The following is a 23,280-nucleotide window of genomic DNA, read 5'->3' on the forward strand; positions in this document are numbered from 1 at the left end:
ACTTGAGACTTTGCTGCCTCTTGTAATCACAGTTTACCAAGAGTCGGTACACTGGGCCTCAAGTGTTGGTTTTCCCACCATGACTCACCTACAGCTCACACCGTGGTCTTTTCTCCCTGTTGAATTCCTGGATTTGAGGTAGTTGAAATGCTCTGAAGCCTGGGTTTGCCTCCAAGAACAATGTACTTTCCTTCCCCAGACCTGTGGGACCTTACAGAAATTTCTCCTACTGGACTTCTCTGCCCAGCGCAGGGGAGCATGATTAAAATGGGTTTAACCCCCTTTGAAAACAGAAGCCCAGAACCGGCCTTACAGAGAACTAAGGTCAGGGCAGACCCTGAAGAAAAATATATAGGCCATTGGGAGAAGCCAGTCCAGGCACCTGGGATTGAGGAAATGACCTGATTAGGAAAGTGACTTGTTTACCTTGGGCAGGTATTACCTTTGAGCACCTACTGTGTGGCCTGGGCCCTGTGCTATGGGGATGGCAGTGTGGGTAGGGCCCAGCCTCACCTCTACTCCAAAGCACATTCACCACATACTTGAGAAAACAAGACATACATGTTTAAAAAAAAAAATGGAGAGATCGTGGTAACGGTTCAGATCATTGAAAGCCAATCACAAGGTAGTTCATGACTAATTCCATAGGATGCGGGAGATAGCAGTGGGTGCTTTTCTAGGGGCTGGAGAGGCCTGGAAGGCTCTGAAGGGAAAGAAGGAGAGTGGGGGGTGGGGATGAGACTGCATTTGATCTGGATGAAGAAGAGTCCATGAAGTGCAAATTGGTACATGGAGGGAAGAGGAGAGCATTTCTAGTGGGTGTAGAGGCCCGGGGAGATGGGAAATGGCTTGGTTTGAAGGTGGGCAGAAGGAGACGAGGCTGGACATGTGAGTTCAGGACAGAGGCAGACAGCCTTCAAAAAGACAGGGAGAGAGAGAGAGAGAGAGAGAGAGTGTGTGTGTGTGTGCAAGCACCCATCTAAGTTCAGAACAGGGATGGGGGCTGTCCTACTGTAAATCCCAGGGAGAATGAACAAGAAAGGCTCTGGCCACCATACGTCTTGATCTTGGCACCGACAGCCTCTGCTCCAGAAACGTCTTCAGGAGCAGAGAGGAAGGCCAAAGGTATGCTAGCCGTTCCCCCACCATTGTTCTGTTTGCACATTTTCTTCTTGGGCTTGTTAAATGTCGATTCACTGAGCAGATATTTATGAGTTCTTATGCTGTGCCAGAAGCTCTTCGAGGTGCTATGGTTGCAGAAAGGGAAAGAAAGGTAAAATCCTTTGCCTCATAGACCTTATGTTCTAGGAGGGGGAGAGAGACCATAAATGATGAGGTTAAACCTATGAGGCCAGGCCATGAGGTGGATCAAGAGCACTAAGCAGGGGAGAAGACAGGATGTTCTGGGTAGAGGTGGAGGAAAAGAGTTGTGGAGAAGGCTGGAATTTTAGATGGGCTGGTCGGGAAAGACCTTACTGACTTGCCCTGCCTCTGGCACTTAGAAGCCAGCAAAAGAGAGGTCTGGGGACAGAGGGAAGGAGACCAGGCCAGATCCTGCCTCGAGTCCCCAGTTGATGCTTTTCCCCCCACTGGGGGCTTCAGTCTAGGCAGCAGGGAGCCTTTGAGCGTGCTTGAGCAGAAGAGTGCCATGTGGGGTAAGATGGCCTGGTGACTTTGTAGTGGATGGGATATAGGGGGCTGAAGGCCCAGGTGACCAGGGCCCATAAAATTCCACTAGTTTGACACGTCTGACTTAGGTACCATGGTACCATGGTACCATGGTGGAGCTGGGGAGCAAGAGCAGTGGGGCAGGGGTGAGAGGGCGAGCAGGTACTGGCAGAAGGGGAACAAAGGCAGCTTAGGTTGGAGGGGGAATGACAAGCTTAGAATTTAGGGCTTGGGGTCAGTTCAACATTCTTGCTGTGACTTCTTTATTTTAGAAGAGTATAGTGCTGAAGAATGTGGGCTCTCGGTTTGAGTCCTGCCACAGTGGCCTTGGGAAAGTTACTTACCCACTCTGTGCTTCAAGCCCCAGCCCTTGTAAAATGGGGATGACGTAGGACTTACCTTATAGGTGCATTTTTGGGAGGATGAAATAAGCTACTGAATGTGGAATGCTTAGAACAGTTACTGGTATGTAGGGGGTACCCAGGAGATATTAGCTGGTCCAACCATCCTGTCTCTCTCTCCATATACAGGTGTGCATAGGTAAAATTACTGTGTTGGGCATACCCTTTCTGTGTTCCTAAAGCTAAGTTAAATGAAGAAAATTATGCTTTTAAAGACTAAATGAGATAATGCATGTGATGGATTTAGCTTAGTGGCAGATGAATATGAGTTAGAAGTATTATTGCCAGATATTATCACACAGAAAATGATTTTCCAGTGGAAATCCTTTGTAAGGTCATTTATTTAACCATTGCTTAGCATGCCTGTGGTGTGCACTAGATGTACCATTTCATTTCATCTTTGTTACACCTGCCTGAGATCAGCATTGTTAACCCCATCTTGCAGATGGGAAAACTGAGGCTCGAAGACACTAAGATTTGCCCAAGGTCACACAGCCAGTAAGTGGCAGAACCAGGATTTGAGAGTTTTTTTCCTCTGACATCGAACTACCTTTTATAATAACAAATTATTCCATGAGTGATCTGTTAACGTAAATGTACGTTGACAATTAGGCTCCATCAGTCTTCTTTGGTATTGGTGCTGACATGGAGCCTTGGGGAATACAGAGCTGTGGCCACCTTCACAAATAGACCAGGGACAGTGTCAGCGGCAGGACCCTGGAGCCAGAGTGAGGGTTACACACCGGTAGGAGATACTGTGGGTAAGTCAGCACCTTCCCGCAGTGACTCATCCCCACGGGCCTTATCAGAGCCTTTTGGCCACAGACAGAGTGTGCCTGAGACCTGTCTTGGTTGACTCAGCCCCTGGTGTGCCAAAGGAGCAGAGTCTGATGGGTGCAGATTTCAGCTCTACCACCCACCTACCTGCCATGTAAGGCCAGGATAGGAATGAATTTCCTTGTGCCTCAGTTTTGTTATCTGCAAACTCACTCATAGAAATTTTATGACAGGAGCGCCTGGGTGGCTCAGTGGGTTAAAGCCTCTGCCTTCAGCTCAGGTCATGATCTCAGAGTCCTGGGATCGAGCCCCACATCGGGCTCTCTGCTCAGCAGGGAGCCTGCTTCCTCCTCTCTCTCTGCCCTCCTCTCTGCCTACTTGTAATCTCTGTCTGTCAAATAAATAAATAAAATCTTAAAAAAAAAAAAAAGAAATTTTATGACAATTACATCAGGTAAGCCATGCAAATACCCAGAATACCCTGGTACCAGCAAGCCCTGAGAGTTAATGTTATGCTAATAACTATTATATTATGATGTTATAAAAGCCTCCTTTGACCTCTGAGGCCAGAATAAAATGTCCCACCCTCTGCGTGGGCTCTCCGGTAGCATTTTGTTTTGCCTTATGTAAATGTGGGCACAACTCTTCACCACACTGTGAGCACTTGAGACCAGGGAATAGGTCTCAGTGTTTGTTTGTTTGTTTTGAAACCCCTGGAGACAAGTGACTTGTCCTAGAAGATGTGGAAAGAAGTTTGCCAAATGGAATGGGTTCCTAGTTTTCCACTTCGCTAGCAGCTGCGTAGTCTGACCTGCACACCCCCCACTCCCAGGACTATGGAAAATGTCTGATGTTTCTAAGGGTGCTTTACAGTTAGCCAAGCACATTCACATTCATGTTTTACTCAGTCTTTACAGCTCTCCCCTGTGGTCATCGGTTCTTATCCCCACTTAATAGGTAAGGAGACCCAGCCTCCACAGAGTTTAATAATCTGTCCATAGACCCACAGGCAGAAGGTAACAGAATGTGTGGTCCCCTGCCTATCCCAGGAAGCGTGGGTCTGGAGGCTCAGATCCATAGAGCCTCTCTGTCCTTTCCCCTGTGCCCTTCTCTGCCCCAGGAGGGCTGGTGGGAGACCATGGGACCAACAGACCTTTCTTTTCTTCTTCTTTTTTTTTTTTTTTTAAGATTTTATTTTTATTTATTGGACAGAGAGAGAGATCACAAGTAGGCAGAGAAGAGGCAGGCAGAGAGAGAGGAGGAAGCAGGCTCCCCGCTGAGCAGAGAGCCCGATGCGGGGCTCGATCCCAGCACCCTGGGATCATGACCTGAGCCGAAGGCAGAGGCTTAACCCACTGAGCCACCCAGGCGCCCCCCAACAGACCTTTCTACAGTTCTGCTTTCTTCCCTCCCATCTCCTCCAGGTCTTGTTAGTTCCAAAAAAGCACAGCCAGGCCAGGGATGACACTTGCTCAAATCACCTCCATTCCACTCCCATTTCCCTTCTCCGTGGGTCTGAGGCCTGGGCTGGGTCTCTGTGCTCTGGGCTTGGGAAGTGGAGACAGTGGGGATAGCCCTGTAGCTTTAAGCATTTAGAGCCAGAGCTGAGCCTGAGCACAGATCCTACTTGGGGGTACCTGCTGTTGGAGGAGGAGGAAGAGGCTGGCACCCATGATTCTCCTAGGTGGAGGAGCAGGCGCTAGTTTGGGTGCCCAGAACCCTGTCCAGGGTGCAGGGGGGCTCCTGGGGGTGCCAGAGTAGTGACTGCTGGGGGTGGGAGGCACTTCCTTTCTAGGGGCAAAAGAGGCAAGTGATCCTTCCCGCAAAAGCGGGACTAAGCTCAGGGCTCCAGCACAGACTTGAATCCAGACTTCTCAAACTCCAGAGCTGTCGCTTAAGCAGAGGAATCTTCTGTTTAGTTCAGCTTAGCAAGTGTTATTGAGGAAATACCAATAGTGTACCAGCAGGGGTGGGGAAGAGATGTCCAGGGAGATAGGGAGCCAGCCCTAAAAAGATCACGTCCTAGAGCTCTTCTTCCTCCTGGGAACCTTGAAGGCTGGGTGGCAGTGCTGATACGTCCGTGCACGTGGTCGTGTTCTGATTCCTGGCATCCCAGAGCTAGAGTTTGGGCCTGGCCAGCGGGCACGGCAGCGAGGGCAAGGAACTGATTCTCGTGCTGGGTGCTGAGCCTGCTGTGCGGACAGAGGGGTTATTGAGCCTTTATGGTTGTGATTCTTGTCTCCCTCCAGGATTGTCACATGACCAAAGGAGCAGACAGGAGTGTCGCTGGGGTGTGGGTGAGAAAGCTCCTAGGTGGACGAGCCCCCAAGACAATGGCTAGGGTGGCCCATCCTGCCCTCAAGGAAGCAAACCCCGCTTCCTCTCCTCCCCCAGCGCGTCCGGTCTCTGCCCACCTGCCTGGCCATCTCCGCCTCCTGCTCCTTGCTTCTGTGTTTCTGGTCTGCAGGGCTTTGCTTCTTCCTCTTTGCCTCTCTCCATCTCCAGGGCCTGGATTCAGCCCTGTCTACTCCAGAAAGTCTTCCTAAACCCTCTTGGCCCAGACTCCCCCTCTTTTCTCCATGCACCTCCTGGGTGGAGAGTCAGCAGCCCCCAGCTCGGCATTTACATGTTATATAATGTGTTTCTAGCACCTACCCCACGGCAGGCAACAGAGCAGAGGCGGGACTTCGGAGTCTGGCTGGCCTGGGTGTGTGTTCTAACTGTGATTGCTGTGAGCTGGGTGACTTTGGGCAGGTGCTTTCGTTTGTGAGTCTCTGTTTCCTGTTCTGAACTTAAGGATGTGGTACCTACCTCACAGGGAAGTTGTAAGCTTCTGCTGAAGTAAACCTCGCAAGGCACTTAGCCAGCTGCCATTCCTGGCTCTTGTCAGTGGCTCTCCTGTGGCAGCCGTTACCAGCCTTTGACAGGCACTGCTGTATTTAATCCATACCCTAGCTTTAAAAGGTAGACCTCGTCCCCCAGAGGGGAACAATTGAGCCTCAGTGCCAAAATGCCATGCCTGCCTGAGCAGGCCATGGCAGGGGTGAGGCTGGCCTCGAGGCCAGGTGCTGGCAGGCCTGGCCACAGCATTCTTCCTTCTACTGCCTCGGCTTCCGGTGTCCCCCTGCTTCCCTTGCTATGGGGTGCTCTTCACAGTATTTGCCAGAACACTCAGCATATTCTCACTGAGTGATTTTTTTCCTGTCTGTTTTCAAGGGAACCAGGCTGGGGGAGGGGTAGGAAATGGGACCCCCTGGAGAGCTTTCCATCCCTTTTCTGATATCCAGCTGATCCAGCTTGGTCATGGAGTCCCCAGGTAGACTGCGTGCCACCCCAACGCCAGGCCGTGCTGGGTCCTGCGGCCATCACTCCTAGCCCCAGCAGTGTGACCAGGTCATGCCCTGAGGGAAAGTCAGCCTGTTCCTTTTGATTTACTTCTTTTTAAATCGCAGAGCTATTTAAATAGCATCACTATGAAAAGAAAAAGAAGAGTAAGGGAAATACCTGTCTGGATAGTCCCCTGTGACTGGGATAGCCACTGCCTGAACCCAGCTCCTCCAAAACAAAGAGGAAGCAGGCCACCAGCTGGCAGGAGGCTCAGGCACCATGTGGCACTGTGATGTGGGTGTCTGCGTGGGTCCGTGGGGGAGGCCTCTTCGGAAGGGCTTTGCAAACCTCCTGCACACCCACGGGGACAGCCCGTGTCCTGCCAGGGCTGCTCCGCTTGATCTGAGTGTCGTCCCTACCCCTGCTGTGGCAGCTGAGGCCGTCTGTACCAGCCAAAGTTCACGTCTGCATTGGCCTCCCTCCGCTTATGCACGGACTCCGGTGCGGGGACTCCGGTGCGGGGACCCGGCGTGCGGAGGTGTGTGTCTGTCCCCTGGCTAATGCTGCGGGACATGGGGAGGCAATCAGTGGGTTTTGCTCCCAGGAGAGGGTTTTGGTTTTTTCTTATTGCTATTTCTCTGTAACTCTTTAAGACATACCTGAAGGTGAAGCTTCTTTTCCTGGAAGGACTTGAGAGGAAGCTGTGGGAGGGCCTGGGGGTACAGGAGTAGACTGGCTGGAAGGTGGTGGGAAGATGAGACCCTGTTGAGCACAGTACTATGTGGTGCACTGTAGTTGCACCTGTCAAGTCAGACCTCTTGGGAAAGGTGACTGAGAATAAAAAAACAGAAAACCAAATCTTAGGAAACTGCGTGGGCTCTGACAGGCATATTCTGGTTAAAACCTATGGATATGGGCCATGCCCATGACATCACACCATGGTTCTTGGGGATTAAAGTCACCGATGAAGGAAACATGCCCAGGGACTGCCTCCAGATATCATGATGCTCCCTGTGCTGTTAGCACCCGAAGGCAGCCCCTTCCTCTGGGAAGCTGTCTCTGGGTGGGGCTGAAGGGCAGGTTGTAAGTGAGAGGCAGCAGCATGTGACCATCTCCCCCAGGTGTCTGGCATAGGCCTGGGTGATGAGGAGGCCTCAGGCTCAGGACCCGAGCATGCTGGCATCCATGGCAGCATCCCTGGTGGGTCGACTGGGCAGCGGGCACTAGAAGCATGACCTTGATGATTTAGACATGGCACTCTCTGAGCCTCAGTATCCTCCACTGAAAAATGGGTTGGATGAGCATCCAGCTCCTAGGACTGTGCTGCAAGTTCAAGGCGATTGCACCAGGGAAATTATCTCGAATTTAAGGGCTCAGACAAGGTGGTTTCCCTTCTCCAAAGCACTTTCCTTCCTCCTCTGAAAAGCGTTGTCTCAAGCAACTGCCTGGAGTTTTTTCCACACCGCTGTGAAGACCATGCAGATCCGCTTCCCTTTCTCTTCTTCCTCTTTCAGACCTCTCATGGTGGGGTGAGAGGGACCCATGTCAGAGGCTGGGTTCCCAGCCAGAGGTCTCAGTACGGGGCGATTTCCATTTTTAGTTGCAGCATCTTTATCTCTCAGGAAGGGCATGGGGCAGGGGCTTGTAGCAGCCTCCCATTGCTTCGCTTTGCAGAGACCCCTTGCTGACCACACTCACTTTTCCCTGGCTGTCTGGGGCTCACTGAGCATGTGCAGCTGGCTTTTCTTCCCGGGTGGGATTTGGTAACGAAGCAGCCAGTTGCTGAGTGCTATTGTTAGTTGAGACTCCTTTGGTTTCAAGTGACAGGAACCCAACTTGAATGAGCTTAAGCAAAAATGGGATGCCTTGGAAAGTTTTAGGGGAGACTCAGACTCAAAGGAAATGCTACAGAATCCAGTACCAGGAAAAGAACAGGTGAGCTCTGGCATCTCCTGCTCAGTGGCCCATGGCCTCGGGCAGCTCCCAGCTAACCCCACACAGCTCTCCACCCATTCCAAGAGGACCAGGCCTTCTCCAGGCTTTCAAATTTAAGAACCTGGCACAACTGAGAACAGGTGCATCATACCCTTTGTACTCAAGATAGTGGCCAAGGAGGGAAGATACTCAGAATGAACCTATCCTGAGTCCCATACCTACCTTTTTGGTTGAGGAGTGGGAGGTAGGGTGGACTCTGTTTTGGAACAAAGGGAGAAGGATGCTTGTGATATTAATAATTAAGAATGATACTAACTCCCTGGTCTGGAGTGCTTATTTTGTGCCAGGCATTATTCTAAGTCTTTACCTACATAACTCATTTAGTCTTTGCAGTCAATCCTGTTAACTGTACTGGGGAGCTGAGGCACAAAGAGGTGGAGCAACCTTTCCGAGGTCACACAGAGAGCTAGTAGGAGAGCTGGGCTCACACCCAAGCAGGGGATTCCGAGTGTGCTCTCTACCATCCACTCTAGTGCAGACAGTCACGACCCATGTCCTCTCCGTGAGTGTGAGCTGCACGCACAGGCTGCCTCCTGAACCACATTCTCTCCCCTCCTCTTCAGAACAACAAACCTTCGGAGTAGGTACTAACATTAGTCCCATTTTTACATAAGAAAAGGAAGCTCACAGAAATTATGGGACTTGCCAGGGGCCATCTGACTAATTTCAAGTGGCAAAGCTGAGGTGGGAAGCCAGGTTTGCCTGATTCTGGGCCTGAGCCCATGGCCACCTCGCTGGGTGGCCTTTATGCTCAGATGCTTCTCTTGCTCTAGCAGCTGCTCACCTGATCCCTGGGTCAGGCTCGGAGCCTTCCTTCTCTGTCTGGGGGGTTGGGGTGTGTGGGCTGGAGACCTTGGCTGCTGAGGGGCCAGCTTTGTGGTTCCAAGCCACTGCTGGGGTGTCTCACCCTAACTTACACCAAAGCGTTCTTGAACGAGCCTGAGTGCATCTCACCTCTGGAGTTCTGCAGTCCTTCATTCAGCAAATGCTGACTGAGCAGCTGGTGTGTGCCAGGCCCTGTTCCAAGGGCTCGGGGTCCCTCCATGAAGACCCTGACTCTGGGGAGCTTGGCCGAGAGTGCAGTGGAGAGAAAGGTTCCCTGAGGTACTCTCATGTACCTCGAGTTCCCGAGGTGACTCAACCACGCAGGAAATCTTTCCTGAACCACCCAAGTCAGGTGCACAGGGGCCTGGAGACTTGGTGCTTTGCTTGGGAAAGGCAAGATGACAAGTCTGAGTGGAGACATTGTTTCCTCCTCCTGTTACAAAGGGAAACATTGTGTCAAGGAGCACACACACCCCGAGGCCTGAGGCCAGCTCTGCTGTGAATCCCAGGTTCTGTGGCCAAGTGAGGCGCTTGCCTGGCCATACCTCAGTCCCCCCCGGCATCCCCCCCCTTCCCCCATCACTGACTGTACCCTGCCTCCCAAGGTTGCTGGGAGGATCCTCTGAGCTAACCCCCTGCAGTGCCTGGGCTTGGCTTAATCCTTTTAATTCTTCCTTTTAACTTCTGATGAGCTTTGTAGGTGTCTCTTAAAGTCTGAGCCCTTGGAGGGGAGCAGCTAGAAGGGAGTCTTTGGTGAGGAAATCACCAATTAAGTCAAACTTCTCATTTTATAGATAAGGAAACTGAGACCCTCTCAAGGGGAAGGGAGGTGCTGGGCCCTAGGACCTTCTGGTTTAGTGGAGTTAAGGGGAGTCTGAAGTATGTTTAGCTGTTGGTCAAAGTCCTTGTTGGTCCTTGCTGTGGCTGGATTCCAATGTGGCCAGGTCCTATGGGAATTTGACCAATGGTCAGCCCTTACAGACCCATCCAGGAATGCCCACCAGCATCCCACTGTGCAGACAGTGCCGTGTTCTTCTTTTGAGAAGCAGTGGGGCAGGGAAGTGGAGTCCTTCAACCTCTCTGAGCCGACAGCTCAGGCTGATAGAATGCGGGTGAGGCCGGCCAGCCTGTTTGTCCACTGCCACGGGCCTGAGAGGTGTGGCTTGACAATGATGATCATGATGGCGGTGATTGGAACTTCTCCCCAAGTGGCTGCCTTGGGAGCTCACCAGGCTGCTTGGGGGCTGTGCTGGGACCCCACTCTCCTCGATGTGGTTGGGAAGCCGGTGAGCACTAGGTCAACCAGCCCTGGGCTTGAATCCTGCTGTGCCATGGAGCTGGGGCAGGGGTCTTCTGCTCTCCAGGCCTCCCTTCCAGTCTGTGAGGAGCCACTGGAATAGAATCTGGTCTACCAGTGTGCCTTCCATGCTCAGCCAGTGCTCAGTAGATAGCAGCTGCTCTCCCATTCGTAGACTGAGAATTCTGAAAGTGAGTTCAAGTCCCAGGCTCTACACACAGACCCTGGTGTACAGAGAAAATACAAGTGTGACCATGTGGGCAGGTCGGCCCACTGCCCTGTGGAGCAAAGTACGTCTATGTCTGTGGAATATGTGTTACCTCTTGGACATCTCTCATTTCTCCTCTGTGTTGACTTTTGTCCTCTTGAGGCCACCTCTCAGAAATGTGGAGTTGTGAAAGTAAATTCTTAGAAGTGCTTTAGAACACTGGACTCCATTTCCAAACAGGTGTGGGGACATTTTTCTGGAGAAGCAGGAGGATATGACCAAACCATCCGGGTGGTCAAGGGAAGCCAAGAGAGTAGTTTGTTTAGGAAACTCTGCCATGACCAGATGGTCTGCTTCTAGAACTTCCTAGTTTATTTAGTGCTTTGGACCCTTTCCACCTTGGGAAATATGGCAGGCTTCACACTGGTGACTTACTACCAAGTTTTTACACCAGCTTTACTTACTTTCAACATGTCTTCACCTTAGAAATTCTGGCACTTTCTGTTTCTACTAAAGGAGCTACTGAAGTAATCTTTTCCAGACCCCTCTGACTTTCTCTGTAAACCTTTGCCTAGTGATGTAATAAACCCTAGGAGGCCCATACAGCAGACACAGTGGGATATGTTTAACCACCTAGCAGTTCATGTCTTCACATGCAAAACTTGGAGCACAGAGAGAAATTCCCTGTGCATTTCCTCTTGTTGAGTAGTGTTGCTATGGGGTAAAGTCCCCAGCTTGTGGGACCTTGTGGCCGGGAGAAGATAGGAGGCTATAACATAAGATAGTGTAACTGACATTCATTGCCTGGCTCTTGTCTTTAAGGGAACGTGGCAACCTGTGCTTGGCTTGTCCCACGAGGAGATGACTTTAGTCACTGTGATGCCTACGAATCAAGTAAGTCTCTTTCATGTTGCTGAGTTGTGCTTGAGGAGCGGGCTTCAGGCTTTGGAAAGTGTAGGGGTGCTTGTGCTCTTTCTTTAAGCCCAAGTGAATGTGACCTAGTTTGGAGAGACCCTGGTTGGTGAAGGCCTCCCTTGCCCTCCCTGGCTCTCTGTCTGTCCCACAACTCTCCGTGCTGTCAGAGGAGGGAGGGAGGCAGGGGTTGAATCCGTGGTATGTCTGGGACCTACGTCAGTGGCCTTCAGGTGGGCGGGCTTTCTGCCCCTTGTCCCCTTAGACTGTTCCGACTCCAGTCCCAGACCTGATGGTGTTTCCGTCTCTGGCTGGCCCAGGTGTGGGTCCAGGCAAGAATCTAGCCAGGCAGCTTCTGGAGGGAGTGACTGCGGAGCACTGCAGCGTGCGTCCGAGATTTACAAATGTGATTATGGCCTCTTCCTCTGCTTGGGTTCCCCGAGGAGGACAGCAGAGCTGTTCAGCTCTATCTGTAGATTCAGCAAGTCCCCAGAGGCGTAGGTAGGGCAGCCAGGTATGGACAGTGATGGATAATGACTTGTTGGCATAGTCGCCCTCACGAACTCTTATGGGAGCCTCCACCACTCTCCCCAGCTCCACTCTGTTCCCCTGCTCCGTCCTCTAAGGTGCTGCCAGACCTTTCTGGAAGATCGGCTGACCATCACTCCTCTGGTGGCCTTCAGGCCCCCTCCTATTAGATCTCGACCTCACTTTGTAGCCTCATTTTTCTGCCTCTCTCTCATTGACCCTGGCTTTGGTCTCATAACTCCTGGAACAGATATCCACATTGGGGACATGCCATTCCTTCTAGAAGCTTCTTTCCCTTCTGCAGGCAGAGTTGGCTCCTCCTCCTCCTCTGTACTCCCATAGCTGCTTTGTTCAGATGCCAGCTACATGACTGACTGGCTGAGTTAAGGTTTGTCTGCTTGTTTGTCTCAGTCCCTAGCTGTGGGAACACTGAGGGCATGGATCCATCGTCCAGCCTTCCTGTATGAGACGGCACCATGCTGGAAGCACCGTATGAGGCATGTGGCAGGGGTCAGCAGCTCTTTGTTGACTGAGAGAATTCGAACCCCAAGATTTCTCCAGGGTTTTGTGGTTCCTGAAGCTCTATGGCCATGTCTGGTGGGGACCCCACTCCCCAGGAGGGGCGGTCCTATTATCCTTACTTCTTTTATAGACCATGGAGACTGAGATCTGGGCAGTCAGCTGGCTCAGCCCCGGCGGCAGCTCCTAAGGACCCGGACACATGTCTCCTATGGCCAGGCTAGTCCGGTTTCTGTAATACCAAAGTTTATAATTAGAGAGAACCCGAGAGATTATTTAGCACAAACCCCTTATTACTAGACAGGGAAACTGAGGCCTGGCCTGAAGATACTTTCTCAAGGTTACCTACCTAATTGGTGCCAAATGGCAAATTGGAATGTGGGCCCTGGACCTCCTGTCTAGCATCCTTCCTTTTCCCCTCTTTCTTCCTCTGCCTCCCTTCTTTATATAGACATCAGAGAACATTTGGGGACCATCGTTCTGCGTTTACAGAATGCCCTGAGTCGGAGGGATCATAGAGATGAATAGAACCAGCGTTGCCTGTAGGAGCTTTCCTGGAGTTGTGAGACCAGGGCAGGTCCTGGTGGAGGGGATAGTGGAGAAGGGGAGGGGAGGGGAGAGCATCAGTGCCCAACCCAGGGCTGGAGCAGGGTGGAGATCCCCAAGGAGGAGCAGCAGGCAATCAGGCCTTGCATTTAGAGGCTGGCCTGGTGGGCACTGAGGATCTATAGGAGGTGAGATCTTGAACAGCAGGCTGCGAAGGGGTTGGCTGGACCTGGGGAAAAGCTACTGCATGAATTCTGATTCTTAGTGTGCAGGCAAAGAGGTCCTGATCAGCCCGTCTGCTATGGCCTGAGAATCCCTCCTTGTTCCTGGAGAAATGCAGAATACAGAATATGTCCATAGAGGAGGGTCAGGCATTTGTCTGAAATGCATATGGGGAGGGATGTGTGTGCTGGCTCATTCCTGTTGTGCTCTTGTGGAACTTTGTTTTGTTTCTGATTGACCATAGTTCCAGTTGGTCTTTTCCTGTGTCTCAGTCATAAGGCTTTGCTGGGTCTTTTACTCACCCAGGAATGATACAGGGCCAGGCAGGTCCCGGCTACTCTGTTTTTACTCTGCCGTTTTTGCCACTTCTGGGGCTTCCAGACAGAAGGCTGGGACTGACCACAGGCCCCATCTCTACTGGCAGGTTGAAACATAACCTTTGCTCAAATTATAGGGAATGTGATGTTTGCCAAATATGTACCTTGGGTGATTTTCCAAAGATATCCAGGTTATAAACTTCTCGAGGGCAGGAGAAGCAGGCACTGTTGTGTCTTTTGTTGTTTATGCCTTGGGTTTACATTGCAGTTTACATTTTATAAAGATCATTTCAACTTTATAATAAGCAGGTGGATTCCTTCCCATTTCACAGATGAGAAAATTAACTTAAATTTTTACCTTGTGCAGGGTAGTATAGCTGCCTAAGGGCTGAGCTGGGGCACAGCCCAGGCCGCCTGTTTATAAATCCCATGATCTTTAGACTCTGCAAAGCCCCAGCCATATGTAAATCCTTGGAGGGCATAGGACTTAAGAGGAGCTCAATAAATATTTGTTGAATGAGTGAACTTTGGCTCTTTGGGGGGGGTGGGGGATGGGTGGGAGGCACTCTTAACCATAAATGGATCCTCTTTGGCAGCAAAAGGAACACTACTCTGTGAAGTATTTGCATTTCTTGCCACGATAAGGAGCTGGTAAGTTCTCTTCTCACCTAGCCTCACCTCCGGGAACTGGGTCATGAGCGCTGAATAATTAATTCCTTGAATCTTTTACTCTGAGCGTCCCTCTCCTGATGTTGATGTGATCATTAGTCTTTGAAAGGTTCTGGACAGGGGCAAATCCTACTGTTTGGTGTTAAAAACATTCAGATGACCCATCTAATTGCTTGTGATGACTATTCTTGGCCTGATAAGGTCAGGCCTCCATTGAGTTAGTTCAGTCTGCTACTTTTTTCCACCAACCTCCTTTAGACCAAGGAAGAGAGATCCTTATGGTTATCTTAGATATTCAGAATTCTGTAGGGACAGGAAGGCCCACCCCTCCCTTCTCACTGACCTCTGAACTCCTCAAGATTTTGCAGGGAGGGCTGGAGAAAGAACAATTAGACATGTCAGCTGGGGAAGGAACGCATGGGGTCAGGAGACAGTTATCAAAGTATCTTCCGGGCCTGCTCTTCCCCTAAGTGGCACTGGGGTCATGTTTCTTAGAGTCTGTAGGGGATCCAGCTGGCCTCATCAGAGTAACCTAACTAGGTCTTGAGGTCAACGGAGTAGAGTGGAGAGAAGAGTGGGTTGAAGCCAAAGACCCACATTCTGGTATTGATTGTCAACAAAAGTAGTTGCGTGGCCTTGGGTCCCTCACCGAACTTCACCTGCCCTCTGATTTCTCATTGAGGAAATAGGGGAGGTAAAGAGGGCTAGGTAGCATTTCAAGGAGCTTCCTAAAATTCTGTGACTTTTCAGTGCTCTCTGTCTGTCCTGGCGACCTGCACTGCCTTCTCTGGGTCATCTCCTCCTCATGTAGCTGGAGCTTGCTTCTGTAGGCACTTTTCTCCTGGCCCGTGCAGCCTCACCACCTCTCTCTCCCCTACCCAACCCTGGGACATGCCAGACGACAGAGAAGAACTACCTGTTGTAGCTCTAGTCTCTTGCCAAGCAGCATGGGGACAGTCTAACATTTTGCTAGAGAGTTGGGAACCTAGGGGGTGTGTGTGGGATTGGAGGGGAGCGAGGAAAAGCTTTGAGAGAGAAGAAGCCAACCCAGATGACCAGAGGTTGTTGGGATAGCCAAGCTCTCAATGCTACAAGTTTTCTGGAGTTGAGTTGTTGCGTTGTTTGACCAGAGAGAGTGGGTGTGTTCTGAGTAATATGGCCCCAAGTCTCTCCTCCTCTTGCCCAGCCAGGCTCTGTGCTCAGGAGTGACCAGACACTCTGGAGCAGTAAAAGTCATAGTGTTGGTAGAAGTCTGCATGGTGGGAGCTACAAGAGATGAGGGGTCTCACACAAATAACTAACACAGAAAGAGAAAGGGCTAAGAAAGGTGGGTCTGCCTCTAAGATCAATGATCCTAAGGTATCGAGACTGGGAAGAATCTATAGATGATCCAATCCAGTTCTTTGATTTTATGGGTAAAGAAACCAGACACCTGACTTAACAAGACCCTTGGAGCAAGGTAAGGGTAGACTGAGGTGAAAGCCAGGTCTCCCGATTCCCCACTGAGGGAGACCAAAACACTCCTTGAAGTGGCTTCTCCCCCAGCGCCATGTTGCATCCTCATGTGGGTCCAGCTACCACACTTCCCACGTTTCTCTTTGACCCTGAGCATGACTGCCTCACATGTTAGCAGGGCCCCACTGTTGCCACTTCATTGTTTATTGGGACCTAATAAAACCCGGGTGCAGCCACATGGAGAAGAGGAGGCTTCTTCTCATGTACAGGCCATTGGGCTTGCGCTTAGTGACTTACCATGGCTGAGTTGGCGTTCCTCTGTCATGGTGTGTCTTGGGGTGAAAGGTTAACCAAAGACAGGAAACGAAGGCTCTGATCTCCTAGCCTCAATAAGAGTGGCCTCTTGTGGGTCTGTCATTCAGATAAAAATCACCTTTGTTGCTAAGCAGGCCTCGTTCTGAGAATCCCAAGCTCAGGGTGTGGGTTGAGTACAGCCTGCACTGTCTCTTACTCCAAGAGAGACCACTTTGGGTGGGAGGTGGCCACATTGTCCCGGTGTTAATGGCACATGATGGGAGCCATTAACCTTTTTTTTTTTTTTTTTTTTTTAAACAGGACTCCATTTGGCTTCGCTTTTCCTACTGAGCTTCAGGAAATGAGTAGGCACTAGGTGATACCTATGACCTTGTCAGTCCCTCACAGCAGCCCACGGAGAGGTGACATTATTCATGATTTTGTAGAGAAGAAAGTTGAGGCAGATACAGGTGAATTAACTCACTGGGGCCAGGGCTCAGAGAGGGGGTGTCTGACTCCATTGTCTCTTCTCATTCCACATTTTACATGGCCTCTCTCTCAACACCAAGAATGGTGGGCTGGGGCTAAGTGGGCCAGGCACTGATTAGGGCATCAAACATTTACTAGGCGACTTCTGAGTGCTAGGTCCTGGGCTGGGTTGTGGAGACGCAGGGGTGAGTAAGCCCTCATCCCTTTATTCCCCGGGAGCTTGCGTCCTGGGCTGGCAGCCAGATGGATGCGTACAGTGACAGCTACTGTTCTAAGCATTGTCGTAAACATATCAAATGCTCTGGAAGCCCTGAAAAGAGAGCCTCACTTAGGAAACACCGCACCAAGTAGGTGCTGGAGGAGTTGGGTTCTGAAGGACGAATAGGAGATCGCCAGGCAGAGAAAAAGGCAGAATGTTTCCGAGCAAAAAGATGTGGTGGTATGAAAGCTCTCAATTCGGTGCTTGTGAATAAGGAAGAGTTACGTGCCTGTTTTCTTCTTAGCTGAGGGTGAAAGCAGTGAGACATTTAGTTGAGAGATAAGCTAGGGGAGGAGGAGGGGGTTTGGCACCAGACTTGCTAATTATGTGAGCGTTGTTGAAAGAAACATCCGTAGGGACCAGCAAAGATTCTCCAGATATGAATTCTCCAGGCATCTGAGGTACCTTTCCCTGCAGAAACGTGCATGGGGCTTGTTTTCAGATGATATGCGTCCATTTTCCGCGTCTTATGTCTCACGCGCCTGCAGAGATGTCTATGGATGGGGTGAAGGCCTCCGGTGGGACCCGCCACCCTGGAAGCTCATGTTCAGCATGTCTCTGATTCCTCTTGCCAAATAAGCTGATAACAAACACCCTTGTGAGTTCATGGGCAGACTGTCTCTCCAGGGACCATTCTGCATTCCAGACAGGGCCACACAGTCATTCCGCAGGAGCTGGGCTGTGGGGTGAGAAGGCTACTTAAAAATAAAGACCAATGAAAAGATATAGCCTTTTTTAAGGATGATATTTACAAGGCACAAAGATCCAGGAAGTAGATGACTTGCCATGAGAGAGAGCCAGAATCTTTAAAAATATCAGCTCTGTAGAGAGGGAAGAGTCATGGTGGAGAGAGAGAACTCTTTAGCGGTCCTGGACTCTCTCCTTATGGATGAATCCTTGCTGAGATCTGCCCCAGGAAATCTGTTTGGGAAACAGAGCTTTGAGCCTGACTTGTCCTTTGCTGGGAGGAGGCAAGGGAATTTGGAGTCAAAGGCTTCTCAGTCTCACCTCACAGTCTCCTTTGTAGCTCCTGGGTTTTGCTTTCTTTTTATGAAGAAAAAGGGAAGATTCTTTCAGATGGTTGCTGCTTAAAAAACGGTGAATGCGTTTTTCAGAGCATAAGCCCAAACACCAAGAGAGGAGACCAGCATCTTCATTCGGCCAGCCCAGATTTCTTATGTGGGGATGGGGGGCCACCATCTCCCAAACCTCCACAGCCTCCAGAGAAAATTCACCAGAGTGGTCCCACCTACAGTCCTCTCCCCTGCACTGCTTTCTGTTGGGCTGTGGGTCAGTGAGGGACACTTTGACCACTGAATGGGGAGTGGCCAGGGTAGGCTCTGGTCCAGGAGTGCTATCCCAGCATCTCTGAGCTCATAGGAACACGGCCTTTGCATGTCAACAGGAGCATGGGGCATCCGTGTCCTCAGAGATGTGCCGCACACCCACACAGGTGCACGTTACCCTCCATGCCAGCCTCGTGACTCCTACTGATGGCATAGGACAACTCGGCAAGCCAGTAATGTCCTCAGAGGTCAGCTCAGCAGCTGAGTGTCTATTAGGGTCTGGGTCTGCCCTGTCTTAGCAGAGAGGCCTTTCTGTATTTACTGTCTGGAAACTTCATTGGTTTTATGCAGTTTCTGGGAAAAGAGTTCCCAGGAGACCTCAGTTTCTCTGCATAGCGAGGAAGTGGACAAACTGTCTTTCTCTCTGTCTTCTGCTCAGACATATGAACTGCCTCCCAAGAACAGTGTATTTGACGTGGACAGAGAACCCCCTCAGTGGGTCTTGCTGAAAGGCAGACACGCTTTCTAAGAGCTTTTTCATTCTGTTTCTGGCCTGTTCATTTCCCGGAGGTCCCACCCGAGAACTCTTCAGCAGTGTTCATTTGCCTGGCACATGGGCATCAGTGTCTGTGGGGAAGATAGGAACAAATAAATAGCCAGTGAGTAGATCCCATGATTTTCCAGCAGAAGAAAAAGGAAGCGAACAGATCTCAGACTGAGTTGCCCTGAGTGCTCCCCACGATCCAGCATGCACTCCAGGAAAATTCCCTCCAGTCCCTGGTGCAGAGGGATTTCCAGATCTCCCATCCCTAGACTGGACCTAGTGGGAGGGCCAGATGATCTTTGAGCCACATCCAGAATGTTCCCCACTCAAGACATGCGTCTGGTTTTCAGGGCTTAAAACAAATAGACAAACAAACCACAATAACAACAACAGACCGCTGGCCACGCTGGGCCCAGGGAAAGCAGAATCTGTCCATTCTGCTGGCTACTCCCGCTTGCCCTGCCTGCTCCCACAGGGCTGGCTATCCCACACAAGAACCTCCTGCTGGGTGTCCCTGTTTCATCACGCAGCTTCTCCGCAGCACAGGGGATCTCACATTTAAATCATAGAGCCTGGCTTCTGGAGCATGTTGACATGTGGGTAGGCTTTGAACAGCCCATGGGGCTTTCTGACTCAGGCAGGGCTGAGCTGCCCAGGCAGGGGCGCGCACCTGCTCATAAAAGCTGAATGCAGTTCACAGGCCCCTGTGTGGAGACAGGGTGAGGAGGGTGGCCAGACCAACTCCTCGGAGGGGGGACGGCCTCGTGGAAGGAGTGGGCAAGCATCGCCCCTTCCCCTGCCCTGGGCACACCCACTGCTGGCTGCCGAGGTCCGGGAAGCTATTACTTAAGCTGCTCATAACGTTCGTGACAGTATAAACAACAAAGTGGTCTAATTACATATCAGGAAATTGATCCTGAGATGAAAGGTCTGTCATTCAAATGAAAAATGTTGGAAGTCTTTTAAGTGCTAACTCTGAAGGTGGCACAGTATCAACAGTTCTGTTCCTCCCAAAACAGATTTGTACCGGTAGACCTTCGTTTCCTGGACAAACATGTACTAGCTGCTTCCCGGGAGTAGACCCCACACTGACGCGGACATTATGGAGCTCAAACAAATAGACAACGCGTTGACGGCTGAATTAGTGAAAAAGGGGCATGATATAAAACGTCTAATTATTTGAATCTTTAATATTGATTGAATGCCAATTGTGTCCTTAGAATTAGCTGAGTATTCTGGAAAATAGGGAAAAACACCAAAAAAACAAAAGACTTTTCCTTAAATTGATTTATTAATCGTCCAGACAAGATCAGTGCACCAAAAAAGGTATTGGGTGCAAGGCTAAATGAAGTACTAGATAGTCCGGCCCGTGCCTCATCCCTGTGTTGTGACTGTTTGTCTACCTCCCACCCCATTCTGCATACCACCCCCCCCCCAGATGGCAATTTCTTGGAAGCTGGGGGACAGAGCTTATTCACCTACGATGCAGGTTCTCGGTAAATGTAATGAGTGGAACCGGATGTGGTTAGTGACTCCCAGACCTGGCTTTGGGCCACAGCATTCCCCAGAGAGTTAAAAACATCTTCCCCCTCTGGCTATATAAGCCCCTTTTGGGAGTGGGCCCAGGAAGCTGTATTTTTGGACCCTTCCTGGTGAGTCTGTGGTGCAGATGGGTTTTGTGGCCTCTGGCATGGACTCCAGGGGTGAAAAAAACACACAGGCAAAGAAGGTCAGTAAGTGGTGGGGCAGCTTTGGTGCCTGGACACTCTAGCTCCTCCCGGTGCCACTCCTTGGAGCTTTGCTGTGGGCTACTGATCACGCCATCGGTCACTCCATCCCATCTGTGTGTCCACATGGAGGGCCTGGGGAGCCCATGAAGGGAGTGTGGACTTACGCAGAAGGGTGCAGGGAGCCTCGAGGGCTTTGGGAATAGGGTAGAGGAGGGTGGTGGCAAGATGGGAAGTAGAGGCTAGGTTGGAGGCCCCTGCAGTCGTTTTGGTGGCCAGGAGACAAATGGTAGTCACGATTTTGCCCATAAGTGTTGGTTTTCGGGCATCTATCACCGCCAGAGGCACAAGGGTCAGGCCATGGGCTGTGCGGCAGAGAGCTCGCAGTGCAAGCAGGTGGGCAGCCCTGTGAGCGGATCAAGGACAGCAGGATGTCGGAAACCATCATGGGAACCTCCGCAGGGTACGGTGTGGTAAAGGGGATGAGGGGAAGTCTAGGTAAGACTTCAAAGAACAACAGTGCCGTCTAGAAGACTGCCTAGCCAGCCATCATTGTGTTTCATCCTCACGGAGCCCAGTGGGGTCAGGACTATTATTATCCCCATTTTATGGATGCGGGAACTGAGGTTCAAAGAGGTTCAGTAACTTCAGTAACTCATCCAGGCTCACGCACCTAGACAGTGGTGGGTCATGTTTGTCATAAGTCTGCCTGACTCCAGGGTTCCGACTGGGACCCCTGGTACTGTGTGAGCTTCCATGTTCAAGTGCTTGAGCCCACTGGGCCTTCACCGAGGAAACCGACTCTGTGGGCATGCTAGACAGCACAGCGGGAGCAAGGCACAGGCAGGGGGCAGCGGAGGAGTCCAGTTCCTCAGAAGTGGCAGTGGCTTGGTAAGTCAAGAGTACAAGGAAGGGGAAGCAGTTGGGGGCGGGCAAGGAGGGAATCATGAAGGTGGTTTCTGTTTTGCTCCTCTAGGGCATTTGGACTTGTCGGGGAGCTGCTGATTTGAAATAGGAACAGAACCTGACCAAGCGTGTGTTTTTGGTGTAAAGGTGTCTTCATTGGCGGCTTGAGAAATTGGCTGGTGGGCTGGAGGGAGGTGATCCAGGAGGAGGAAGGGCTTTATGAAGAGATTTTGAGGGTTTAGGTGTGAGCAGAGAGGAAGGCAGGTGCTACTGGATGGGACTGCTGGGCAGGCAGGACTGCGCGATGGACCGCCTGGGAGGCAAGGGAGAGGGGCAGGGAAGGGGGGACTCTAATGGTTTGGCTTGAGAGTCTGGATGTAGCTGGTGCTGTTCACTGAGTTTGAGGATACAGGGGAGGGACAGGGGAGGTAAGCTGACCACACAGGAGGTCTCTGTACAGGAGTCACTGCGGCTGGTTTATGGGCCCAGAGTGCGGCAGATCCCATGGAAGGACGTAGATATTGATTGAACTATAGGAGTGTCTTGGTCCTTGGCGGTGAGAGGAGGGTGAAGATCAGAACCTGGGGACACAGCAAAGTCTCAGGGACGTTTAGAAAGAGATGAGTGTGGGAAGACTGAAAATGGGAGTGACAGTGGGTAAGATAGTGTCCCAGATGCGATAATGCGATTGGTGTGGCAGCCTTGGGCGTGAGGCTTGGACCAGGCTCTGTGCGTGAGTGGAAATCAGACTGTGGTGGACGGAAAGGGAGGCGGAAGTGAGGGAGCGGACATTGCCAGGCAACCTAGCCCAGTAAGGGAAGGCGGGAGAGCGCCAGTTCGTTTTCTCTGGTGGAAGCGATATAGACCTAAGTATGACTGAGTGGGTGCACATTTTCAAGATTGACTTCATGTGGGTAAATTCACATGACAACAACAGCAAAGACCAGAACTTGTGTCAGGCAATGAAAAAAAATTTTTTTGGCTTGACAAATGTAGTCACTTGGCACAACTCTTTAAAACCTGGGCCTTCAGAAGACAGACGCTGTGAGACATTGCTGGCCTGTGAGCTTTTTTTTTTTTAATTTTTTTTATTTGACAGACAGAGATCACAGGTAGGCAGAGAGGCAGAGAGAGGGGGAAGCAGGCCCCCCCTCCCAGCAGAGAGCCCGACGCGGGACTCGATCCCGGGACCCCAGGACCACGACCTGAGCTGAAGGCAGAGGCTCCAACCCACTGAGCCACCCAGGCGTCCCTGGCCTGTGAGCGTTTCAGGGTCAGGTCTGGTCTGTAGTCGTCCCAGGCTCCTGGTTGAGGAGCTGTATGCAGAGTGAGTGGGCATTGTCGAGAAATCCTTTTCGTGTTCACTTTGCTATGATTTCTGTCTCCTCCCCGGCATCCGTGTCTGTCTCCAGACCAGTTACTGGGTTCCACCCAGTTCCACCTGATTTCACCACGTCAGGGGATGTAGTGCCCTCCAGATACAAAGGTTCATCTGGGGAGAGGTCTTAAAAGGATGTGCTGGGCAAGGACTTGGTGGAAAATACGCTTTTAGCTCTCCCATCCCAGCATAAATTAGATCGAAAGGAAGGAGTTATCTTTTCCATTTGTGTGAAAATGCACCAGTTTCTGCTTTGGTTTGGTTTTGGCTGCCTTTAGCTTGAGGTGGTGGGAGTCACCCCTCCGCCCCCCAGCAGGTGCTGGAATAATGCTTAGCAGATGCGTGAGTGTGCGTCGTGAGGCACCGCATCTACATTTCACAGACACTCGCTTGTTTATGTTCAAGGGAGTGTTCGGTGGCCCAGAGTCCGTGTAGTTGCCACCACACCACATCAGCTCCCAGGGACTCAGGAGCTTAGGGCTGCGGGAGGTGGGGGTGGTGCATTGAAACCAAGGAAATTACTAGCTTCTCTGTCTTCTTCTCCAGTCCTGATCCATCTCACTTAGGGAAGGGCTGTGGATTTTCAGTACAGGGTATTGATGTTGGGGGGGGGGGTTGGGGGAGGGGCTTAAATGGAGAGGTGGGCAGGCTTGCTCTGAGTGTCAAGCAACTTGTCCAGGATATTGAGGTCCCGATGGAAAGTGAGCTATAAAACAGCAGAACTGGTTGTT

General features: G+C 51.1%; 1 protein-coding gene across 11 annotated transcripts in view; it reads left to right on the forward strand.

Annotated features, from left to right (window-relative positions):
• The window catches only part of MICAL2 (microtubule associated monooxygenase, calponin and LIM domain containing 2), a 210,019-nt gene that overhangs the window by 15,255 nt on the left and 171,484 nt on the right, over window positions 1-23,280 (forward strand). For 10 of the 11 annotated variants that reach the window (XM_032853495.1, XM_032853485.1, XM_032853488.1 and 7 more), the window contains exon 2: window positions 11,321-11,392. The exons of the other annotated variant lie outside the window; for it this stretch is intronic. The gene's annotated coding sequence lies outside the window, so the exon portion shown is untranslated. The remainder of the gene's footprint in view (window positions 1-11,320; window positions 11,393-23,280) is intronic. 11 annotated transcript variants of the gene reach the window in all.

The sequence above is a fragment of the Lontra canadensis genome, unplaced genomic scaffold, assembly GCF_010015895.1.
Source record: "Lontra canadensis isolate GAN:19392208 unplaced genomic scaffold, GSC_riverotter_1.0 scaffold7, whole genome shotgun sequence".
Classification (NCBI taxonomy): domain Eukaryota; kingdom Metazoa; phylum Chordata; class Mammalia; order Carnivora; family Mustelidae; genus Lontra; species Lontra canadensis.